Raw genomic sequence first — 20746 nt, 5'->3', positions numbered from 1 at the left:
CTGCATCATCCTGCAGTATTAGGCCTTCCTCTTCACTATTTGCTACCCCAATTTCCTTGTCATCTGCAAAATTACTGATTATACATCTGCATTTATGTCTCAACTGTTATGTTACAAACAGTGAGGAGCTCAGTACCAAACCTTGCAGTGCACCACTGAATACAGGTCTCCAGTCACAAAACCAGCCTTTACCCACCGCACTCTGCCCCCTGCCACTAAGCCGATTTTATATCCAAATTGTCCTGGATCTCAAGGGCCCTTACATTCTGACTACTCTCCAAAATGAGATCTTGTCAGAAGCCTTCCCAACTAATTGCACTACTAACACCCACATATATTGTCACATTTTTGAAAACGCAGATACGATCTGCCCAACAAAATGACACTGACTATTCTTGACTAATGTATACCTCTCCTTGATTAATTCTGTACTTCAGAATTATTTCTTATAGTTTCCTCACCACTGATGTTGGACTGACTGGTATCACATTAGTTATCCTCCAATGTTCTGACACATCTCCTGTTTCCAGACAGGATTTGAAAATTAATGGCAAAGCCCCTGCAATTTCTTCCCTTGACTCCCAAAGTAGTCTGGAATATATCACATCTGGGCCTGAGATTTTGCAATTTTAAGCCAGCTAAAACCATTAATAATTCCTCCTTCTCCATTGTAATCTGTTCAAATGTATCACCGTCTCCTTATCTGATCTCAACACATGGATGTTTCCTTTCTCTCATAAATATGATGTAAATTACTCATTTAAAACCTCATCTACATCTTCCACCTCCAAGTTTGCCACTTTCATTCCTATATGCCCTATTCCTTTCCCTAATATACTTATTTTCTTCTATTTTGCCCGCCAGCATATTTTCATGCTTTCTCTTAGCTTTCTCAAACTGAGGAGAAAGAAAGCTGATTGTGGTTGTTGAAGATCAATCATTTCTGTGACAGGACATCACCGTAGAAGTTCCTCAGGGTAATGTCGTAGCTCATCCATCCTTATCTGCTTCATCAATGGAATTCCCCCATCATAAGATTTTTTTTAAACAGTTGGTTTGGGGATGTCATACCTCCATAAGAGGGGAACTTAAACTTGGATTCCTGAGCTGGGGTCTGGGATACCATCACTGCATCACAGCAAGGTTAGAATTGCAGATGGCTTTACTATCACTTTTCCAAGGGCAATTAGGAATGGGTGCTTAAAGCTGTAATAGTCAATGATGCCCATGTCCTGTGAGTAAATAAAAAAAAAGTAGCCCTATTTTTGAGTGCTTGACCATTTGTGGCACCCACATTTGTCTAAAAAAAACAAGGCAAAGACCCTAAGGAACTCAAGCTTTTTCTGTCTTTTATTCATTGTCAAATTCTCTTTCTTTCATTTCTGTGGCATTGTTTATTCAAGCTCAAACATCCCTCTGCATGTTCTGCCAAAATTCTAGTTTATTACCTGAAGGTTTGTCTTTATTGGTCCACATCTCACAAGCCAGACTGACCCCTACTCCCCAGAAACTATATATTACTTACTATGGCCCACACATTAACCTGCTCAAAGCCCCAGTTTTGAGTGGCTGGATTTAGATGTTTGTAGTGCCATCACTACTCCAGCTGGCATTGTGTGAAATCTTTCTCAGATATTGGTACAGAGGATTACACTGGAGCCTTTACAATGACCTTGTCATCTTTTCTCAAGCTGTCCACTAGGCTCCTTTGATAATGTGCTTCTTTACTGCAAGTATCTGTTTTAGAACCTCAAATGCCAGAGTCTGTAGGCTGAGACACCTCACTCATGACTGTCACATCTTAATTTCATTTTCAAGTCTTCTGGCACCAGTAGAATATGCATAAAGAAGTGGAATGTATAGGAGATTGCAGTGAAAATGTTCTGATAAGTCTTTTCTTCCTGCTCCAAAGAGGTCAGGCCCACATGTGCTAATTATTCCATGATTTGGAATTTTAACATCCCAGAAATAGCAACTACTCTATCGATATTACCCATAATTAAAGTACAAATAGGTTAAAGTCAGAGTGTTGCTTCTGCCTTTAATCTAGTCACTTTATTTTTAACTTGAAGGCAGCTTGTGTCATCTGATGCTTTCATTCCTCCTCAAGGAATAGCAGAGTTTCTGGTTGTCCTCCTATCCACTCCCTCCATAAGCCATCATGGTCTAACTGCCACACTGATCGAAATATCCACAGACCCATTCCACCCACCTCCTCCTCACTCTCACCCCAAATGTATCTGCAGATTAGCAGGCTGTATTTATTCAGGCCTAAACTATTAGCTTTGAACTACTTAAGATGAGGAGATTCATTTCTGGCTTGAATGGGAGCTAATGTGAGAAATTTTCCAAGTGCAAATTCTGTAAGACAGCATTTTATATATCCAAACACACAAAGCCAAATTTGAAGCACTTTCTAACATTTTCCTTAGTGTAGCAAAGCAAAAGCAATCTGATGAGGATTAAAGTATTAATTTTGGTTTGTGCAAGGACAGCAAGAATTAATTGCCATCAAATAATATTTTCTTATGATGGACAGTTCCTTGTATTAGAATTAAATTTCAAGTTACATAACTGGTCATTATACATTCATGGTGTATGGATGACTTCCTGCCTCTGAACCTTAACATTAGACTTTAACAAAATCTGCCCTGTACCTCGAACCGCCACCTACCCCCCACCTCACCCACACCCTCTCTCCTCCCTACCCCAACATGGTCATGGAGGTGTAGATTGGCAATAATTCTCCTTCCTCTAGCCTGCCATGGCTTCGGATAATGTTCTGCAATCCCCCTTATACCTTGATTTTCCCATCATCTTTGTCCTTATCCCTGCCTTATCACATCCTTTCGATATCCCCCCAGAGCTTTGACTTCTCCATCCCCTTTTGGCATTCAGGGATCCCCTTGCCCCGACAGTCCTGCCATGAACTCACCACACTGATCAACACATGTGGTTCCAAGAGTGTACTCAGCTCAGACCTCTGACACCCTTCGACGTTCAGGCAACAGGCCCTAACCAATGGTACACCATTCCCCTGACTGCTTGTGATGGCTTTGCAGAATTAATGTTGCCCACTCCCCAGACTATAGTTGGAGAAATCTCCTAACCATGAACTGTCTGAGCAGGTGATTGACCATGGCCAAGATTCTGGACTATGCATGGACTGTGCCCATGACTGTTGGTGGCAGCAAACCCTAACCTGTAGCAACATCTCCTCCATCATCATCCCATACCACCCCTGCCCCTCACCACTTGACTGGACTGAGGGCTAACTTCCTCTACATTCAAATATATCTATTTGTTTGAATAAACTTACGGAGTGTTTGTAGGTAGTTGGCACGTGCTGTCGATGTTGGATTGACATCTCAGATTTTACCATCCAGCAAGATGCTCCTCCCCATTCCAGTCTACTGGTAAGGATGACAAGGAGGCTCTGTACGTATGTTAAACAGCACGTCAATACATCATAATAATAAAATGTGAGGCTGGATGAACACAGCAGGCCAAGCAGCATCTCAGGAGCACAAAAGCTGACGTTTCGGGCCTAGACCCTTCATCAGATATTATTCGTCAATACATCAGTTCTGATGGCCTTTAGAACTGAATTTCTGAAGAAGGGTCACTGGACTTGAAACACTAACTGTGTTTTCTGTGTTTCACTAGCAACTTCTGTTTTTGCTTCTGATCTTCAGATTCCGCAGTTCCTTGTTTTACCTTATGTGCTGCAGAACGTTCTCCACGAGTTGTAACTTTTGCTTTCCAATACCTCTTGAATAATTATTTACACACTGTATCTCATGTCATTTGCATTGCTCAGTTTAGATTTGGATCCTCCTTTAACTGAAAAATTTCAGTGGCTGCATTAACTAAGGTAGCAACAATGATTCTGTCACAAGTGATCTCTTGCTGTAACTTTCCATAGTTGCATGGTTCAAAAAATGCATTGATTAATGAAGCTAGCTACAGCTTCTCCAGAAGTTTGTATCTGCTTTTGGAACATGACCTCATACATTGTCTTAATTGTTCTTGAAATATTGATTGAAGCTTTTTTTGAGGTTGCCAAAAGTAAGCTGATCTGTAACCTGTGTAAAACACCTTCTAATATTCTTCCCTAACAGAAGAGAATTGTGATAACCTATGCTTCATTTGTTTTAGAATCCAATCCTGAATCCATTTTAAATATTAGTAATTGCGTTTTCCACACATGCCAATTTTCTGATCTATTCAAATTGATTCTAGTTGAATTTCTCATCAGGAAAGATTGGTAATAGTGAATTTTGTTGCACTTGCTTATTTTTTAAAAGATCTTGAAGTTGCTGATTATTTTCTTATTTAGGATAATGACTATTACGATTTTGATCTGTTTGTACTATAATCATTTTTATGCCTTGTATTCTTTATTGATTAAAGTTGTTCTTGAATCTTTGTTATTGTAAAGATTATTATGGTGTACTAAAGCCAAACACTGTTATTAAAGTTTCTGGTGTTCTCAATGCTCTCTTCAATGTAAAGTGTGTTTTTCCTTTACCAGTATGAAATCTTCATGAGGTTAAAGTAGGTATTTCTTTTCCAAAACAAAGATTGAAATTTCTGGAAAAGCTCAGCAGATCTGGCAGCATTTGTGGAGAGACATCAGTGTTAATATTTTGGGTCAAGTGACCCTTTCTCAGACCCAGCTGAGCTTTTCCAGAAATTTCTTTTTGTTTTTGATTAACAGATTTTTTTTTCTCTTAATTTGTGGGATGTGGGTGTCAATGGCTGGTCAGCATTTCTTGCCCGTCCCTGGTTGCACTTCAGAAGGTGGTGGTGAGCTGACTTCTTGAACTGCTGCAGGCCTCCAGCTGTGGGTTGACCCACAATGATATTAGGGAGGAAATTCCCGGATTTTGACCCAGTGCAGCGAAGAAACAGCAATATATTTCCTTGTCAGGATGGTTAGTGATTTGAAGGGGAACTTGGAGGTAGTGGTGTTCCCATATATCCGATGCTCTTATCCTTCTAGATGGAAGTGGTTGTGGGTTTGGAAGGTGCTGTCTGAGGATCTTTGGTGAATTCCTGAAGTGCATCTTATAGATAGTACACACTGCTGCTACTGAATGCCAGTGGTGGAGGGAATAGATGCTTGTGGACGTAGAACTAATCAAGTGGGCTGCTTTGTCCTGGATGGTGTCAAGCTTCTTGAGTCTTGTTGGGGCTGCACTCATCCAGGCAAGGGGAGAGTATTCTATCACATTCCTCACATGCCTAGCAGATGTTGGACAGGCTTTGAGAAGTCAGGAAGTGTGTTATTTTCCGCAATATTCCTCGTGTCTGACCTGCTTTTGTGACCACTGAGTTTTTGTAATGAGCCCAGTCCAGTTTCTGGTCAATGGTAACCACAGGATGTTGATAGTGGGGGATTCAGTGACGGTAACACCATTGAATGTCAATAGGCAGTGGTTGTATTGTCTTTTCTTGGTGATGGTCATAGCCTGGCAATTGTGTGGCATGAATGTCACTTGCTATTTGTCAACCCAAACCTGGAGTTTGTCCAGATCTTGTTACATGTGAACATGCACTGCTTCACTATCTGAGGAGTCACGAATGGTGCTTAACGTAGTGTAATCATCAGTGAACATCCCCATTTCTAACCTTATGATGGAGGGAAGGGCATTGGTGAACTAGCAGAAGATGGTTGGATCTAGGACGCTACCCTGAGGAACTCCTGCAGAGATGTCCTGGAGCTGACATGATTGACCATCCAAAAACCACAACCATCTTCCTATGTGTCAGGTATGACTGTAGCCACCAAACAGTTTGCTCCCTGATGCCCATTGATTCCAGTTTTGCTAGGGCTCCTTGATGCCACACTCGGTCGAAGCAGCCTTGGTATCAAGGGTGTCACTCTCACCTCACCTCACAAATTCACCACAGTATCCACAGTTCTTTTGGTTTTTATTCCTTTACCAAGATAGCGAAAGACATGTGTGTCTAATTTTTTTTTCAAAATGGCTTCAATCAATGATGATTCATTGATTTTTTGATTGCATTAAAGTTGGCTGCCATGGCATAACTTGTGCCAATATTTTTTCTCTATCAAAGGCTTTCTTATGCTGAAATTGACACCACAACCTCTGACTCATGCAATTTTACTTTGTTTCGAATGCTCTTTTTAACAAATAAGATTCATACAATTTCTGAATAAACCCATATTACTTGCACAAATCTAGAACTATTAAAGACAATTGGTTAATTTTACTGGTAGGACTCTAAAACTTTGAATTTCAAAAAATAACTCTTGTTGCTGACTGGTGATAATGGGAACTGCAGATGCTGGAGAATCCAAGATAACAAAGTGTGAAGCTGGATGAACACAGTAGGCCCAGCAGCATGTCAGGAGCACAAAAGCTGACATTTCAGGCCTAGATCCTTCATCATCCTCTCTGATGAAGGGTCTAGGCCCAAAACGTCAGCTTTTGTGTTCCTGAGATGCTGCTGGGCCTGCTGTGTTCATCCAGCTCCACACTTTATTATCTTGTTGCTGATTTTTGTTTTTATTGCTCACTGTAAATTAAGCCTGTTACTGAAGGAATTCTTTGACTTGCTTGTTGATAAATTATATCAAATGGTCCAAAACTGTCAATAGCTACCATAATCCTAAACCAATTTCAGTTTAATATTTAGCGAGCTTTCGCTCTGAGGGTTCAAATCTGCTTTGGGTAACTAATAATTTGTCTCTTTTCTTTATCTGGATTTATTCCCTTTGCTGCTGGTGTACTTTTACAACTCTCATTGTTTTTTCCTCTTCATTAAAAGTTTAATTAGCCTATTACTAGCTGTAAAAAAAATCTTTTATTGACTTACTGCTGTCTTTGTTAGTGTCTCTGAAACAACTTTTGGCTTACTGATATTTTTCTTCATGGCAGCTGTTTAGCTCTGTGGCTCTTTTGGCTGTTATTTGGGCTTAAAGCACACTGACAACTTCTCAAGAATTTTTTTTTCAAACTTTTCTCTAAATGATTTCAGGTCTGTTTCTTGGTCTTCACTACTCTCACAATTTTCAAGGCGATGGATCCTGCTGCTGTTATTATTTTTAGTCGAGTAGTTTTATGTCCACATCTAAAAGTTTGGGTTCAAGACAGACTGTTCAAAGAGAACAGAAGGCCAAGAATTGTCTTCAGAGTTTAGGCTTCTTTAGAAATCTTTTTATTACCTATGAATATCAAACACAACTATAAATAGTAATCTGAGAATACCATGCTCTATTCTCACTATAGCATTACTAAGACCCCTCAATCTATCAATCATATGCATGCCGCACTGACACACACACACACACACACACACACACACACACACACACACACACACACACACACACACACACACACGACTATAAATGGTTTGTATATTTGTGGCAGTGCCAACCCCGTGAGCATGACAGAATTTCTGTCCTTCACAGTAAGTGAAATAAAGTCAAAATTTACTCTCCTGGTGGCAGGCTCCAGCATTCCAAGAGGATACCAAGTTTGATTGCTGATCGCATGAAGAAACTGACTGCCACATTCATGGTGCACACTGAAGCCATTTGCATCACTGGTTTGTAAACATTCATTATCTGCCCTGTTTGCATTTACAATGAAATTACTATTCACACTTTGGAAAGTTACAGCAGAAGCCAAACAAACAAGTGAGTGATATACCTACATAATAAATTATTTGAACGAGCGAAGAAACTCTTGAGAAGGAGCTAGGATGGTTCTGCAATAAGAAAGAAATCTGGAGTCGGGTACTGGGAAAAGAAGCTGAAAATTGCCTAAAGGAAATACATTGTGTCTTTTGGTGGAATTTAGTCCAGGCATCAGGCCAGGTACTTGTGGAGTGGAGATTTGATGAAAGCCCAACATTGCTTCCATTGGAGAAGGTGCATTGTGTTAAGCATCAGGGGTTTAAATTGCCTGCATCGCGCCTTTACTGGTATTAAGGACACCAGAGGCAGATATTTCGTTTTTCAGAGTGGTTAGCGAATCAGAAGCTGGAAGCTCTCCACTTAGGCTGCCCTGCTGGTTGCTGCTGGCCAGCAGAGGTTCAGGATCAATGAGGGCCCTGAGATCAAAGATGACTGAAGGTGGGAATTGACCTGTGGTGGTGTTCATTGAAAGTAGGAGGAGGTGTGATCAGCAAAGGCAGAAGGGGTTGTTTTCAATGGTCCAACCTCCCCTTTGAATGAGGGAACCTTATGCCTGCCCCTGCCCCAACCCCCCTGGAGTTCACAAGAAAACTTAACAAGGTTTTGTTGTTGTATTTCTAATTCCCTCAACTCCAATTTATTGAACAGCAGCAAGAGCTGAATAAGGACGTTAACTCGGCATTAAATGTTCCCTTCAGGGCCTCAGGTGGCATCCACTCACCCAATTACTTCCACTACTGGTGAGGTATTACATTCTGCCAATGAGTGTAAGTTGGAAGTAAACCTTTCCTCTTGATGAATGATGCGTGCAACTAAAGCTCGGACAAGTGAGAAGAGAAGGTTAAGTTTTCCACAAATACTACAGAAGGATGGGTTTAATTGCTTCTAAGAAAAAGGTTTGAAATTCATTGAGTGAGACATAATTGTAGCATAGTACCATAATGACAATCTTAGGCATGAGAGGATCTTCAGTCCACGATCTATCAATGATACTTCCTCAGTGAATTTCTCATAAACCTGAATCTCATTATAATCTTGAATATACCTAATTTATTCTGATTCCTGCTAAAGTTTCTTGTTCCATCGTATTTGATGGCCATCTGGTTCACATACTTACCTACCCTTTTAATAGGAGTGTTTGCATTTCTAATTAATCCTGGCAAAAAAATTGCAATTCTGCACTTGCTATTTAACTAGTACCCTGATTTGTTTCACTAAAGTATGATTAATTTATTTGCTGAAAGATTGTAAAAGTCTATTTTGACCATTAGCAGAGATACAGAGAGGAGGATGAAATATTGGCACTGCTCACATATTTAAGATATTAGGGCTATTATTCACTACCGCGCTCTGGTCGACCCATAAGAATATCTTTGGTATATCCTAAAGTTGTAATGGTGACCTAAATATGTCTTCTTTGCTACAAATGCTCCAAACAACTTCAATGGCAACATTGGAAGATGATTTCCTTCATCGTGTTGCCTCACTATTTTAAGTTTGTTATCTACAACAATAAAGCAGCCTTGAAAACCTGTAGCTACATGATATTTATCGGTCCCATGAGCTGACCCAATCTCGGTTCATTTTCCAGATGTGACATTTTTGCAGTATGATATCTTTGAGTGTGAATCTTGTTTCAAGAAGCCAGTGCTGGAAAGCTAGCCCTAATGAAAATGCTGCTTAATACCCGAGATGTAAATCTGAAAATACTTGAGAAAAGAACTCCAAATATTTCAGGTTTCAAAACTCGAATGTTGAAGCCCATTAGATACAGTAGTACAAATATGCTTAACTGCTTTTCAATTATTGTCAGATGAAAGAATCCCTGACCCTAACTGGCCACTTTATAAGGAGCCCTGCTCTAGTTTATTTTTTTAACTTCACTCATGGAATGTGGGCATCGCTGGCAGCCAGCATTTGGTGCCTTCCATCGTTATGTCTCATTAATACTTGAGGTAATATTAATATGCAAATTTGTGCATTTTATGTGAGAGCATTTCAGTCTGTATGAAGCATCATGGATCAGAAGTGATCTAAGAAATGATACAACAGGCAGCAGAACATTGATAGGAAACCTCAGATTCTCATTTTGATACTCAAGATCTGCCTCAAGCAGTATTAAGGCAGGCCTGGGTACGAGCACATATTGCAACAACACAAAGTAATTTGCATGGCTAACGTTTGGGTCTAAGTCAATTGTAAAATTATCTGCAAATTTTAGGTTAAAAAATTTGAAAGGGGCAGCACGATGCCAACGTGATCTCAAGATCCCATTTAGTTTATTGAAGCCAAGTTATAGACAAGCCCCCACTGACCTGCTCTCAGGAGGCAGCTTTATCACTTAAAAAAAATGGACTGCATGCTCCGTTTCATACTTATTGAACACATTTCCTGGATCTTTGGAAGCATAGCAGCTGGAGAAAGAAGAGAATAATTGCTTCTATTAATTAAGCTAATGCCTTTTCAGCATGTGGGCCAAGGGAAACAAGAGTACATTAAAGGCTCATTCCTGTTGGAAACTATTGTGCCATCTAACTCCCTCAATGTCTTGAATTCAAACTACTTGTCTCTATTGCAATATCCAATTGTCTACATCTCTGTAAAATCCTGACTGCACCCATCCCTGGAGACATTTAACTAATCCCCCTCACCACGAGGTCTTAGTGTACCCCATCACTGTGATATATGACTTTGCCCCATTTCTGTGATTTATGACAATATCCCATTAATATGGTATCTGACTACCTGCCATCACCCTAAAGTCTGACTGCCTTTATCACTGTGATTTCTGACTGCAAATCACTGTAATGTCTGACTGTCACTGTGAGGTCTGAATCTCTGTCACTGTGAGGTCTGAATCTCTGTCACTGTGAGGTCTGAATCTCTGTCACTGTGAGGTCTGAATGTCCATTACTATGAGGTCTGACTGTCTGTCACTGTGAGGTCTGACCGTCCATCACTGTGAGGTCTGACTGTCGCTGTGAGGTCTGAATGTCGGTCATTGTGAGATCTGTTTGTCACTGTGAGATTTGACTGTCACTGTGATGTCTGACTGTCCATCACTATGAGGTCTAAATGTCCATCACTGTGAGGTCTGACTGTCTGTCGCTGTGAGATCTGAATGTCCCTCACTGTGAAGTCTGACTGTCACTCACTGTGAGGTCTGAATGTCTGTCAATGTAATATTTTACTCTCTATCATTGTAGTGTCTGATTGTGTGTCACTATGACGTCTGACTGTACTTTGCTATGAAGCCTGGCTGCCCATCTTGGTGAAGTCTGAAGGCCCCATATCAATGTGATTTCTGACAGCCATCTATCACTGTGAGCTGTAACTGCCAATCACTGATATTTCTACCTAACCTCATCACCTTCAAGCTTGTAATGTCTAATTTTTCATTACCATGATTTCCAACGCCCCATCCTGTACCTTACCTTGGTGATGTCTGAATGTCTCCTTCCCACAAAATGTTTGACAGCCCTACGCCCCACAATATCTGACTGCCCTATCTGTGATATGTTTGATGCCTTGCATTCCCCATGACTAACCTACCAAACATCACCCCTGCAATGTGGACTTTCACCAAAATTGCTTCATTTCCCAGACGTCAAACTCATTCTCTGTCCAACCAGAAAATACTTGCACAAGTTCACATCAAGTTGGTCCCATTAAATTTTTCAGTATCTGGGTAACCCTAATTTCTAGATTTCCTGATTGCAAATCCATCCCCACACACCCTGAATAAAAACTAAAAGAACTGCAGATGCTGTAAATCAGGGACAAAAACAAAGTTGCTGGAAAAGCTCAGCAGGTTTGGCAGCATTTGTGAAGGTGAAAACAGTGTTAACGTTTTGGGTCCGGTGGCTTATGAAATGCTTTGCTGAAGTCTATGTATACCACATCCACTGCTCGACCCTTGTCAACCTGTCTCGTGACCTCCTTAAAGAACTCAATAAGATTCGTGAGGCATGACGGGCCCCTCACAAAGCCATGCTGACTCCCTTTAATCATGCTATGCTTTTCCAAATATTCATAAATCCTATCCATCAGAATTCTTTCCAAAACCTTGCTGACCACAGATGTAAGACTGACTGGACTGTAATTTCCAGGGATTTCCCTATTCCCTTTCTTGAAAAGAGGAACAACATTTGCCTCCCTCCAATCTTCCGGTACGACTCCCGTGGAGAGTGAGGAAGCAAATATCTTCGCCAGCGGCTTAGCAACCTCCTTTCTCGCTTCCCAGAGCAACCTAGGATAAATCTGGTGTGGCCCTGAGGACTTATTAATCTTAATGTTTGCCAAAATTTCCAGCACATCAACTTCCTCAATCTCGATCTGTTCAAGCCTGTTTACCTGCTCCTCAAAGTTCTCATTCACAACGAGGTCCCTTTCCTTAGTGAAAACCAAAGCAAAAAACTCATTTAGGGCTTCCCCTATCTGCTCAGACCCCACGTACAAGTTCCCTACACTATCTCTGATCGGCCCTACCTTCTCCCTGATCATTCTCTTATTCCTCATGTATGAGTAAAATGCCTTCGGGTTCTCCCTAATCCTTCCTGCCAAGCCTTTTTCATGCGCCCTCCTGACCCTCCTCAGTCCACTTTTGAGCTCCTTCTGAGCAAGTCTGTAATTCTCTAAACCTGTGTGAGATCCTTGCTTCCTCCACCTTACGTAAGCTGCTTTTTTCTTTTTGACAAGAAGCACCTCTGTTCCTGTCATCCAAGGCTCCTTAATCTTACCCCTTCTTACCTGTCTCAGAGGATCAAATTTATGCATCACTCGCAACAACTACTCCTTAAACAGTCTCCACATGTCTGTTGTGCCCTTTCTGTGGAACAATTGTTCCCATTCTGTACTTCTCAACTCCTGCCTGATCATGTCATAGTTTCCTTTTGCCCAGTTAAATATCTTCCCCTGGTAACTGCTCCTTTCCCTTTCCATGGCTATGGTAAAAGTGAGGCTGTTGTGGTCACTGTCGCCAAAGTGTTCCCCCACCGCGAGATCTGACACCTGTTCTGGCTCATTGCCGAGCACCAAATCCAAATGGCCTCCCCCCTCATCGGCTTGTCCACATACTGAGTAAGGAAACCCTCCTGAACACACCTGACAAAAATGGCTCCATCCAAACCAATTGCACTAAGGAGGCTCCAATCAATATTGTGAAAGTTGAACTCACCCATAACAACAGCCCTGTTAAGTTTGCACTTTTCAACAATCTGTTGGTCTGAGTTCTTCGATCTCCCTACTGCTATTTGGGGGTCTGTAGAAAACCTCCAATGAGGTGACTGCTCCCTTGCTGTTCCTAACTTCCACCCATACTGCCTCAGTCGACAAACCTTCCTCGGCAAACTCAGCCCATACCACCTCAGTAGACGAGTCCTCATCAAAAGTTCTTTCAGCCACTGTTATACTGTCCTTGACAAACAAAGCCACACCTCCCCCTCTTTTACCACCTTCCCTGACCTTAATGAAAGATCTAAACTCTGGAATCTGCAACATCCATTCCTGACCCTGCTCTATCCATGTCTCCGAAATGGTCACAACATTGAAGTCCCAGGTACCAGGTTTCATCCAAGCTGCAAGCTCACCTACTTTATTCCGGATACTCCTGGCGGTAAAGTAGACACACTTCAACCCAGCTTGCTGTCTGCCAGCACAGTCCTGTGACAGTGAGGTCCTGTCCATGTCCTCCCTCCGCTCATCCTCCTGTCTACTAGGACTACACCTCAGTTTCCCATCCCCCTTCAGAACTAGTTTAAATCCACCCGAAAAGCACTAGCAAATTTCCCAACCAGGATATTAGTGCCCCTCTGGTTCAAGTGGAGACTGTCCCGTTTGTAGAGGTCCCACCTTCCCCAGAATGAGCCCCAATTGTCCATGTACCTGAAGCCCTCCCTCCTGCACTATCCTTGCAGCCACGTGTTCTGCTGAAATCTCTCCCTGTTCTTTGCCTCGTTATAACGTGGCACGGGTAACAAACCAGAGATAGCCACTCTGTTTGTTCGAGCTCTCAGCTTCCACCCTAGCTCCCTGAAATCCTACTTGACATCCCTATCCCTCTTTCTGCCTATGTCATTGGTGCCTATGTGGACCACGACTTGGGGCTGGTCACCCTCTCCCTTCAGGACCCCAAAGACACGATCCGAGACATCACGGACCCTGGCACCTGGGAAGCAACACATCAACCATGAGTCTCTTTTGTTCCCGGCAAACCTTCTATCAGTCCCTCTAACTGTTGAGCCCCCAATGACTATCACTCTCTTCCTATCCCCCCTTCCCTTCTGTGCAAGAGGGACAGACTCTGTGCCAGAGACCTGCACCCTACTGCATGCCGCTGGTCAGTCACACCCCCAACAGTATCCAAATCGGTATACTTGTTTTTCAGGGGCACTACCACAGGGTATCCCTGTGCTGACTGCTTTCTCCCCCTTCTAACAGTTACCCAGCTTTCTTCGCGCTTAGGAGTAACTGCTTCCCTGTAACCCTTGTCTATCACTGACTCTGCCTCCCGAATGATCTGAAGTTCATCCAGCTCCCACTCCAGTTTCCTAATGCAGTCTTGGAGGAGCAAGAGTTGGGTGCGCTTCCTGCAGATGTATTTGGATGGGACACTAATGGCGTCCCTCACCTTATACATCATGCAGGAGGAACATTCCTCTAACTGCACTGCCATCCCCGCTAGTCCCCTAAACAGAGAGTAAAAAAAAGAGAAGCTTACCTTGATTTGTCCCTGGTGTATAAGGTTAGGGGAGGTAGCTGGTGGGAGGCCCTACAAAGGTAGGGTCTCGGGTTTACACAACGATCACTTATATAGCTGAGGGATGAAAACAAAAGGTCCTTCCCTTCCCACAAACCTTTGCTCCGAGGTGCTGCTGCTGCAACCAGAAATGGAAGGCTCTCACTCTCGACGTAAGCTTTTTAAAGATTTAAAATCTCTGACTCACTGGCTTCCCGACAGGTCCAAGCTCCCGCTCGCTCTGCTGCTGCGCAAAGATGCTGGAGAATCTGAGATAACAAGGTGTAGAACTGGATGAACACAGCAGGCCAAGCAGCATCAGAGGAGCAATTTGAATAGTTGAATATAAGTAGTAAATTGAAATGGCTGTGGTGTGAAAATATGCAATCCTGGTCCTTTGATGCAGCTTGGCCTGCTGTGTTCATCTGCACCTTGTTATATCAGAGATATGAAACATATTTGTTTGCAGTAATAATAAAATTGATAACTTTTGTAGATAATTTCATTCTAAACTGAATTTTAGTTTGAGAAGCATTGACTATAAGTTCCTGCAATAAATTATGTATTTTGAAAAATGAAGCCATTTTTATAAATAATTTTGATGTTCTTCTTCATATTGCAATGCATAGTTTTACACCACAGCCATTTCAATTTACAATTTATATTCAACTATTCAAATTTAAAATTTCGATTTGCTACTCAATTACTTCCAGTTTTTTTTCTCTCATTATTAGTTTAATAAATTATCATTAATTGACTTTTAATTCTAAGTCTGTCCTCTTTCATGCTGTGTTCACCCTCATCCAGACACATCAAATTGTAGGAGCTTCACTCTGCTCTAACATATTATCTGTATAACCTTGATAATCCTGAAGACTGATGTTCTTCTTCAAGATAATGTCATTTATGTCACTAATAATGGAGAACAGTATCAGAGGAAATACATTTTATTAAAAATATCATTTTACTACTTTGTGCTTGCAACATTTGTTATTAGCCAGTCAATCAAATACTCATTGATCTTGCCTGTCTCTGATTTTTCAAGCAACATACACAATTGGCATTGTCACTTTGCTTTAAAAACCACTTGAGATTTCAAATTTTATGCAATACATAAGCCATCATTCTCCCACTACTAATACTTTATAAAAATAATACTGTGGTAAACCCACTTGCTTATTGTTGGAATGTTATGAAAAGCTATGTGAAAATTGAACAATTTTTCCCAGATCAGTGTGAGAGCCAGGGCTGCAATTCAGAACTTGTTCAATGTCCTTGAGATTTTTTAAAAATTCAGCACTTTTGTCAAAAAGTACTGCATATGAGAACACAATAAATCTCAGACATGTCTCACCAATGAATGGGAGCTGAAGGTTTAAGCATACACTTAGGATCAAGGTACGGATGCCACAGGGATTTTCCTGCTGTGTGGCCAGCCTTCTCACTGAGTTGTGATTGTCCGAGACTCCACCCCTCCACAGCCAACTAAAGGGCCCAACTTCTCACTGGCCGCGTTATTGAGCTGCATGAAAACAATCCCCATGGCCAAACCTACCATTTCCTGCGAAAGACTTTTCCCTCCACAAATATGCTTCTAAAACCCCTAACCTTTCCTTTTCTTTAGACTGTCCACAGGCTTCCAGGGTACCCTTATCTTCAGGTGCCTTTGATCTTCTCAAATACAGTGAGCCATGCTCACTACTCCTGGTAGGTTACTGTAGAGTAAAAGAAATGCTGCCTTTACTCTAGATATGGCAAACGAGTATGTGAAAAAGGAGCTATGTCCCAGTGGTATCAAATCACATGAAACTGAGCCTGGCTTACTCTCAGATGTTCTCTCTTATCATCCTTGGTAGATACTTCTCTATTCAATAATCCTGTCACTATTCATTCACGAGAGTGTCAATCCCAGTGTGGCAATGGTGACCAGTCCCAGAAATGCTGAACTGGGCAATAAAAGCCTGAAGTGAAGATATGTGAAGCACAAGACCAGCAGAAGGATCCAAACCCAGAGGCAATATAGTAAAGGTAACTCACCAATGGCAAATGATAGACTCTAAGGCATAGGTGGGAACTGTATTGCATGAAAGCAAAACCCACACGTAAGCTGAAGATAGAGTGGGAGACAACCAATAGCAGAATAGGTAGTTAGCATCAGGACAAAGAAAACAATTAGCTGCATTTATAAAGTTTTATATAAATAAAATTACTTACAGAGATTGGAAAGAGGCAAGAATTGAGGTAATACACTGACAAGAAGCTCATAAAGAAACAGGACATGGTCCAAGCTATGAAGAAATTCCACCGGCAGAAGTTGAACCTATTCAGTTTTGTACAGCATTCTAAGTGTGAGACTTGGATATGCTGCAATGGCAGCACTGAAAATTAAACTCAGGCGACAACAGTCTGTGGAACTCATGGCTGTAGTGCAAATGGAGTGGCAGTTTGAATACTTCTTGAATGATGTAATGGGCGTGTAGCAAAAGTGTAACTTTCTTGATGGTACAAACCTGCAGGATAAATTTTGGCCCATAAGCATTAAAGTAAATGGCAGAAAAACTAATTATACATTAGGTACCACTGCAGAATGATTGACCCAGTTGGATGCCACACCATAGTGGAGACTGGCAGACTTCAGAACATCCTCCATCGTTTGGCTCATTAAGTACAGGATTCAGAGCTAGATGCCAGCTCTGTGTCACTGTAAACTGCAATGGAAAAATAACTTACAGAGACATTGCATAGAATTCCAAACATTAAAGTCATTAAAGTCATTCACTATGACAAATCTGAAACTTCAGATATTCTTGTAACTTTAGATAAGGGGCACAAAATTCCTGAAAATACAATTGATGTTTTGATAAATAATTAGACCATTATAAAAAGGATAAAGATGAAATATAGTTGCCTAATCATTGTACGGAACCTACACAGATGTAGCACGAGCAAGTGAAGGTGGATGCAGAATTTTTTTCACTGAGTGGGAAGCTAGGCTGTCATTGGGGATAAAGGAAACTTGTCAAAAATTTAAAGGAATCTGAGCAACGTGGGCTTGAGTGAGATTCGTCGCAGAAATGGATAAGAAGTCTGGTGAGGCCCATCTTGTAATCGGGAGCATCTCAACCCATCTTTTACACTTTTGACAAGTAGCATTTCTTGCTGGCAGCAGTGACTTGCCAATTAAGGAACATATTACAACTTACTAAATATCTTTGCTTTGCCATGCCTTTATGTATTTTTCCCCTTCAGTCAGATCTATTAGGCTTGTACACTTTCTGTTGTGCCTTGCCTTTTAGTACAGACACAAAGAAAAGAAACTTGTCATGGTCTCAATTAATTTACAGGAGATATGCTTTGCTCAAGGTGTTGCAGCTCAATAACTTAAGAGTAACATCTGATACCAGTCCAGGCCCTATCTGGACGCGATCAATCAGTGTCTCATTGTGGTCAGAGTCAGGATGATCCACACATAAGGGGTAAGGATCTGAATGTCAGGCAGCCCACATCTGTCTTGACTCTTTCTGCTGTACTGTGGGACTGTACATCTCCTTGGGTGAGAGAGAAGCAGCTATTAACGGAGGTGAAAAATGGTTCACTCAAATGTAATTATTTCTTTTGGTGCAGGTGGGGAGATATCCTGAATGAGTGATTAGACCATGCAGGGTTACTGGTGTTGGCAGTTACAATGGGTGAGAACGAGCAAGGGAAGATATGTCAGATAGTGGTTCATGAGTCCTGGTGGCAGGTGAGTACAGTAGCACAGGTAGAGTGAGTTTGAGGTATTAGAGCAGGTATCAGAAGTGGTGGCACTCATACTGGTATTGAATGTTTTTTACCTTCTTCCTACAATGCTGGGTTTTCCTCCAGACAGCTGAGACTGCACTGACCCCAGATGGGGAGTAGTGGGGCAACTTTGGATCAGGCTGACATGATTTGCTCTTGTGTTCTCGTGGCCTCCTATTTTGGTCCTGGGGAAGTGGAAGTCCTGCCTGCGTACCAGACTGTACAGCAGGATCTCCAAGGTCCCTGCCAACAAAGTGGGATGCTAAATTCCCTTTGTCTGCCATGTCTCAGCCAAGTGTCAGGGACAATGCGTGGCAACTCTGGACAACAGTTCCGGTTCGGGTGCACAATGACATTTTAAGCTTGACACCAACACCAGAGATGCAATCAATTCTGGTATATCTTGTCTGAGATAACCATACAGAAACATGCAAAATAGGAACAGGAGGGGGCCATTTGACCCTTTGAGACTTATCTGTCATTTAATATGGTCAAGGATTATCATCCTAATTCAGTACCCTGTTCCTGCTTTATCCCTATGTGATATTTTTAGTTCTCAGAATAATATCTATCTCCTTCTTGAAAATATTCAATGTTTTGTCCTTAACTCTTTTATGTGGCAGAGAATTTAACAGGTTCATTCATATTTGGAGTTCATTGTAAAGGATGAGATTTCTGGATATTTGGAAGTGTGTAGTAAAATAGAACAAAGTCAGTATGGTTTTGTCAAGGGGAGGTCATGCCTGACAAATCGACTAGAATTTTTTTGAGTAACGATCAGGGTAGACCAAGGAGAGCCAATGGGTGTTATCTACCCAGGCTTCAAGTAGGCCTTTGACAAGGTGTCACACAGGAGGCTGCTGAGTAAGATGAAGGCCCATTGTGTTAGAGGTAAAGTGCTAACATGAACAGAAGATTGGCTGTCAGGCAGAAAGCAGAGAGCAGGGATAATCTTGGGATGGCAGATGGTGATAAGTGGAGTTCCACAAGGATCAGTACCTGGACCACAACTCTTCACTTTGTACATTAATGATCTAGATGAAGGAACTGTGGGCATTCTGGCTAAGTTTGCAAATGATACAAAGATAGGTGGAGGGACAGGTAGTATTGAGGAGATGGTGATGCTACAGAAGGACTTGGAAAGGTTAGATGACTAGGAAAAGATGTGGCAGATGGAGTATAATGTGAGAACGTGTGTGGCTATGCACTTTGGTAAGAAGAACAAAAACATCGGCTATTTTCTAAATGGGGAGAAAATTCAGAAGTCTGAAATGAAAGAGACTTGGGAGTTCTAGTCCAGGATTCTCTCAAGGTAAACTTGTAGGTTGAGTCAGTAGTCAGGAAGGTAAAAATGGAATGTTGGCTTTTATATTGAGAGGAATTGAATATAAAATCAGGGATGTAATACTGAGGTTTTATCAGGTGCTGCTCAGGCCACATTTGGAGTATTGCATGTAGTTTTGGGTCCCATATCTCAGGAATGATGTACTGGCCCTGGAGTGGATTCAGAGGAGGTTTCCAAGAATGGTCCCAGGAATGAAAAGCTTAACATATGAGGAAAGTTTGAGGACTCTGGGACTATACTCATTGGAGTTTAGAAGGATGAGGGGGGATCTAATTGAAACTTTCAAAAAGCTGAATGTCTGGACAAAGTGGATGTTGGGAAAATGTTTCCATTGATCGGCGAATGTAGGACCCGAGGGCACAGTCTGAGAGTAAAGGGAAACCTTTTAGAAAGGAGATAAGGAGGAACTCCTTCAGCTAGACAGTGGTGAACCTGTGGAATTCACTGCCACAGAAGGCTGTAGAGGCCAGGTCATTGAATATAATTAAGACTGAGATAGATAGGCTCTTGATTATCAAGGGGATCAAGAGTTATGGGGAGAATGCAGGAGAATGGGGTTGAGGAACTTATCAGTCATGATTGAATAGCGGACCAGCTTGATTGGCCGAATGGCCTAATTTCTGCTCCTATGTCTTATGGTCTTATTATCTGAATGAGGTAATTTTTCCTCATTTCAGTCCTAAGTGGTCTACCCTTACGCCTTTAGACTATGATCACTGGTTCTGGACCAACTGCCATCAAGAGCATCCTTACCATGCTTATCCTGCCTAGTCTTGTTAGAATTTTATAGATTTTTTAAAATAAGATCACATCTCATTCTCCTAAACTTCATTGAATATAATCTTTCTTGCTCATAAAACTAAGGGCTCATCAGACAAAATTTCAAGTCACTGAGAATGAGGGACTGCTCATAGTTACCAGTCTTGATTCTTCAAGGAAGATTTAATAAACCTGAACATTTTGGAATTTAAACAGACTCTACGCCATGGTTGACCAAGAGGGACGGAGGTAATTACCACATGTTTGTTTTCTTGTGATGGAAAACTAAGGAGCAAACAACTGACCCTTGGATAACTAAGGGCTACCTTAATTTTCCAGCAAGTTTCAGTATGGCGCACACAGACACATTTGTTTTATGTGAGAGATATTTGTACCAAACAAGGAGCAACCTAACCAGCTGTTCTTAGTCAAACCTCTTGTAACTGCAGCA

Source organism: Stegostoma tigrinum, chromosome 3 (assembly GCF_030684315.1).
Source record: "Stegostoma tigrinum isolate sSteTig4 chromosome 3, sSteTig4.hap1, whole genome shotgun sequence".
NCBI lineage: Eukaryota > Metazoa > Chordata > Chondrichthyes > Orectolobiformes > Stegostomatidae > Stegostoma > Stegostoma tigrinum.
Note: the sequence above shows the minus strand (reverse complement) of the source record.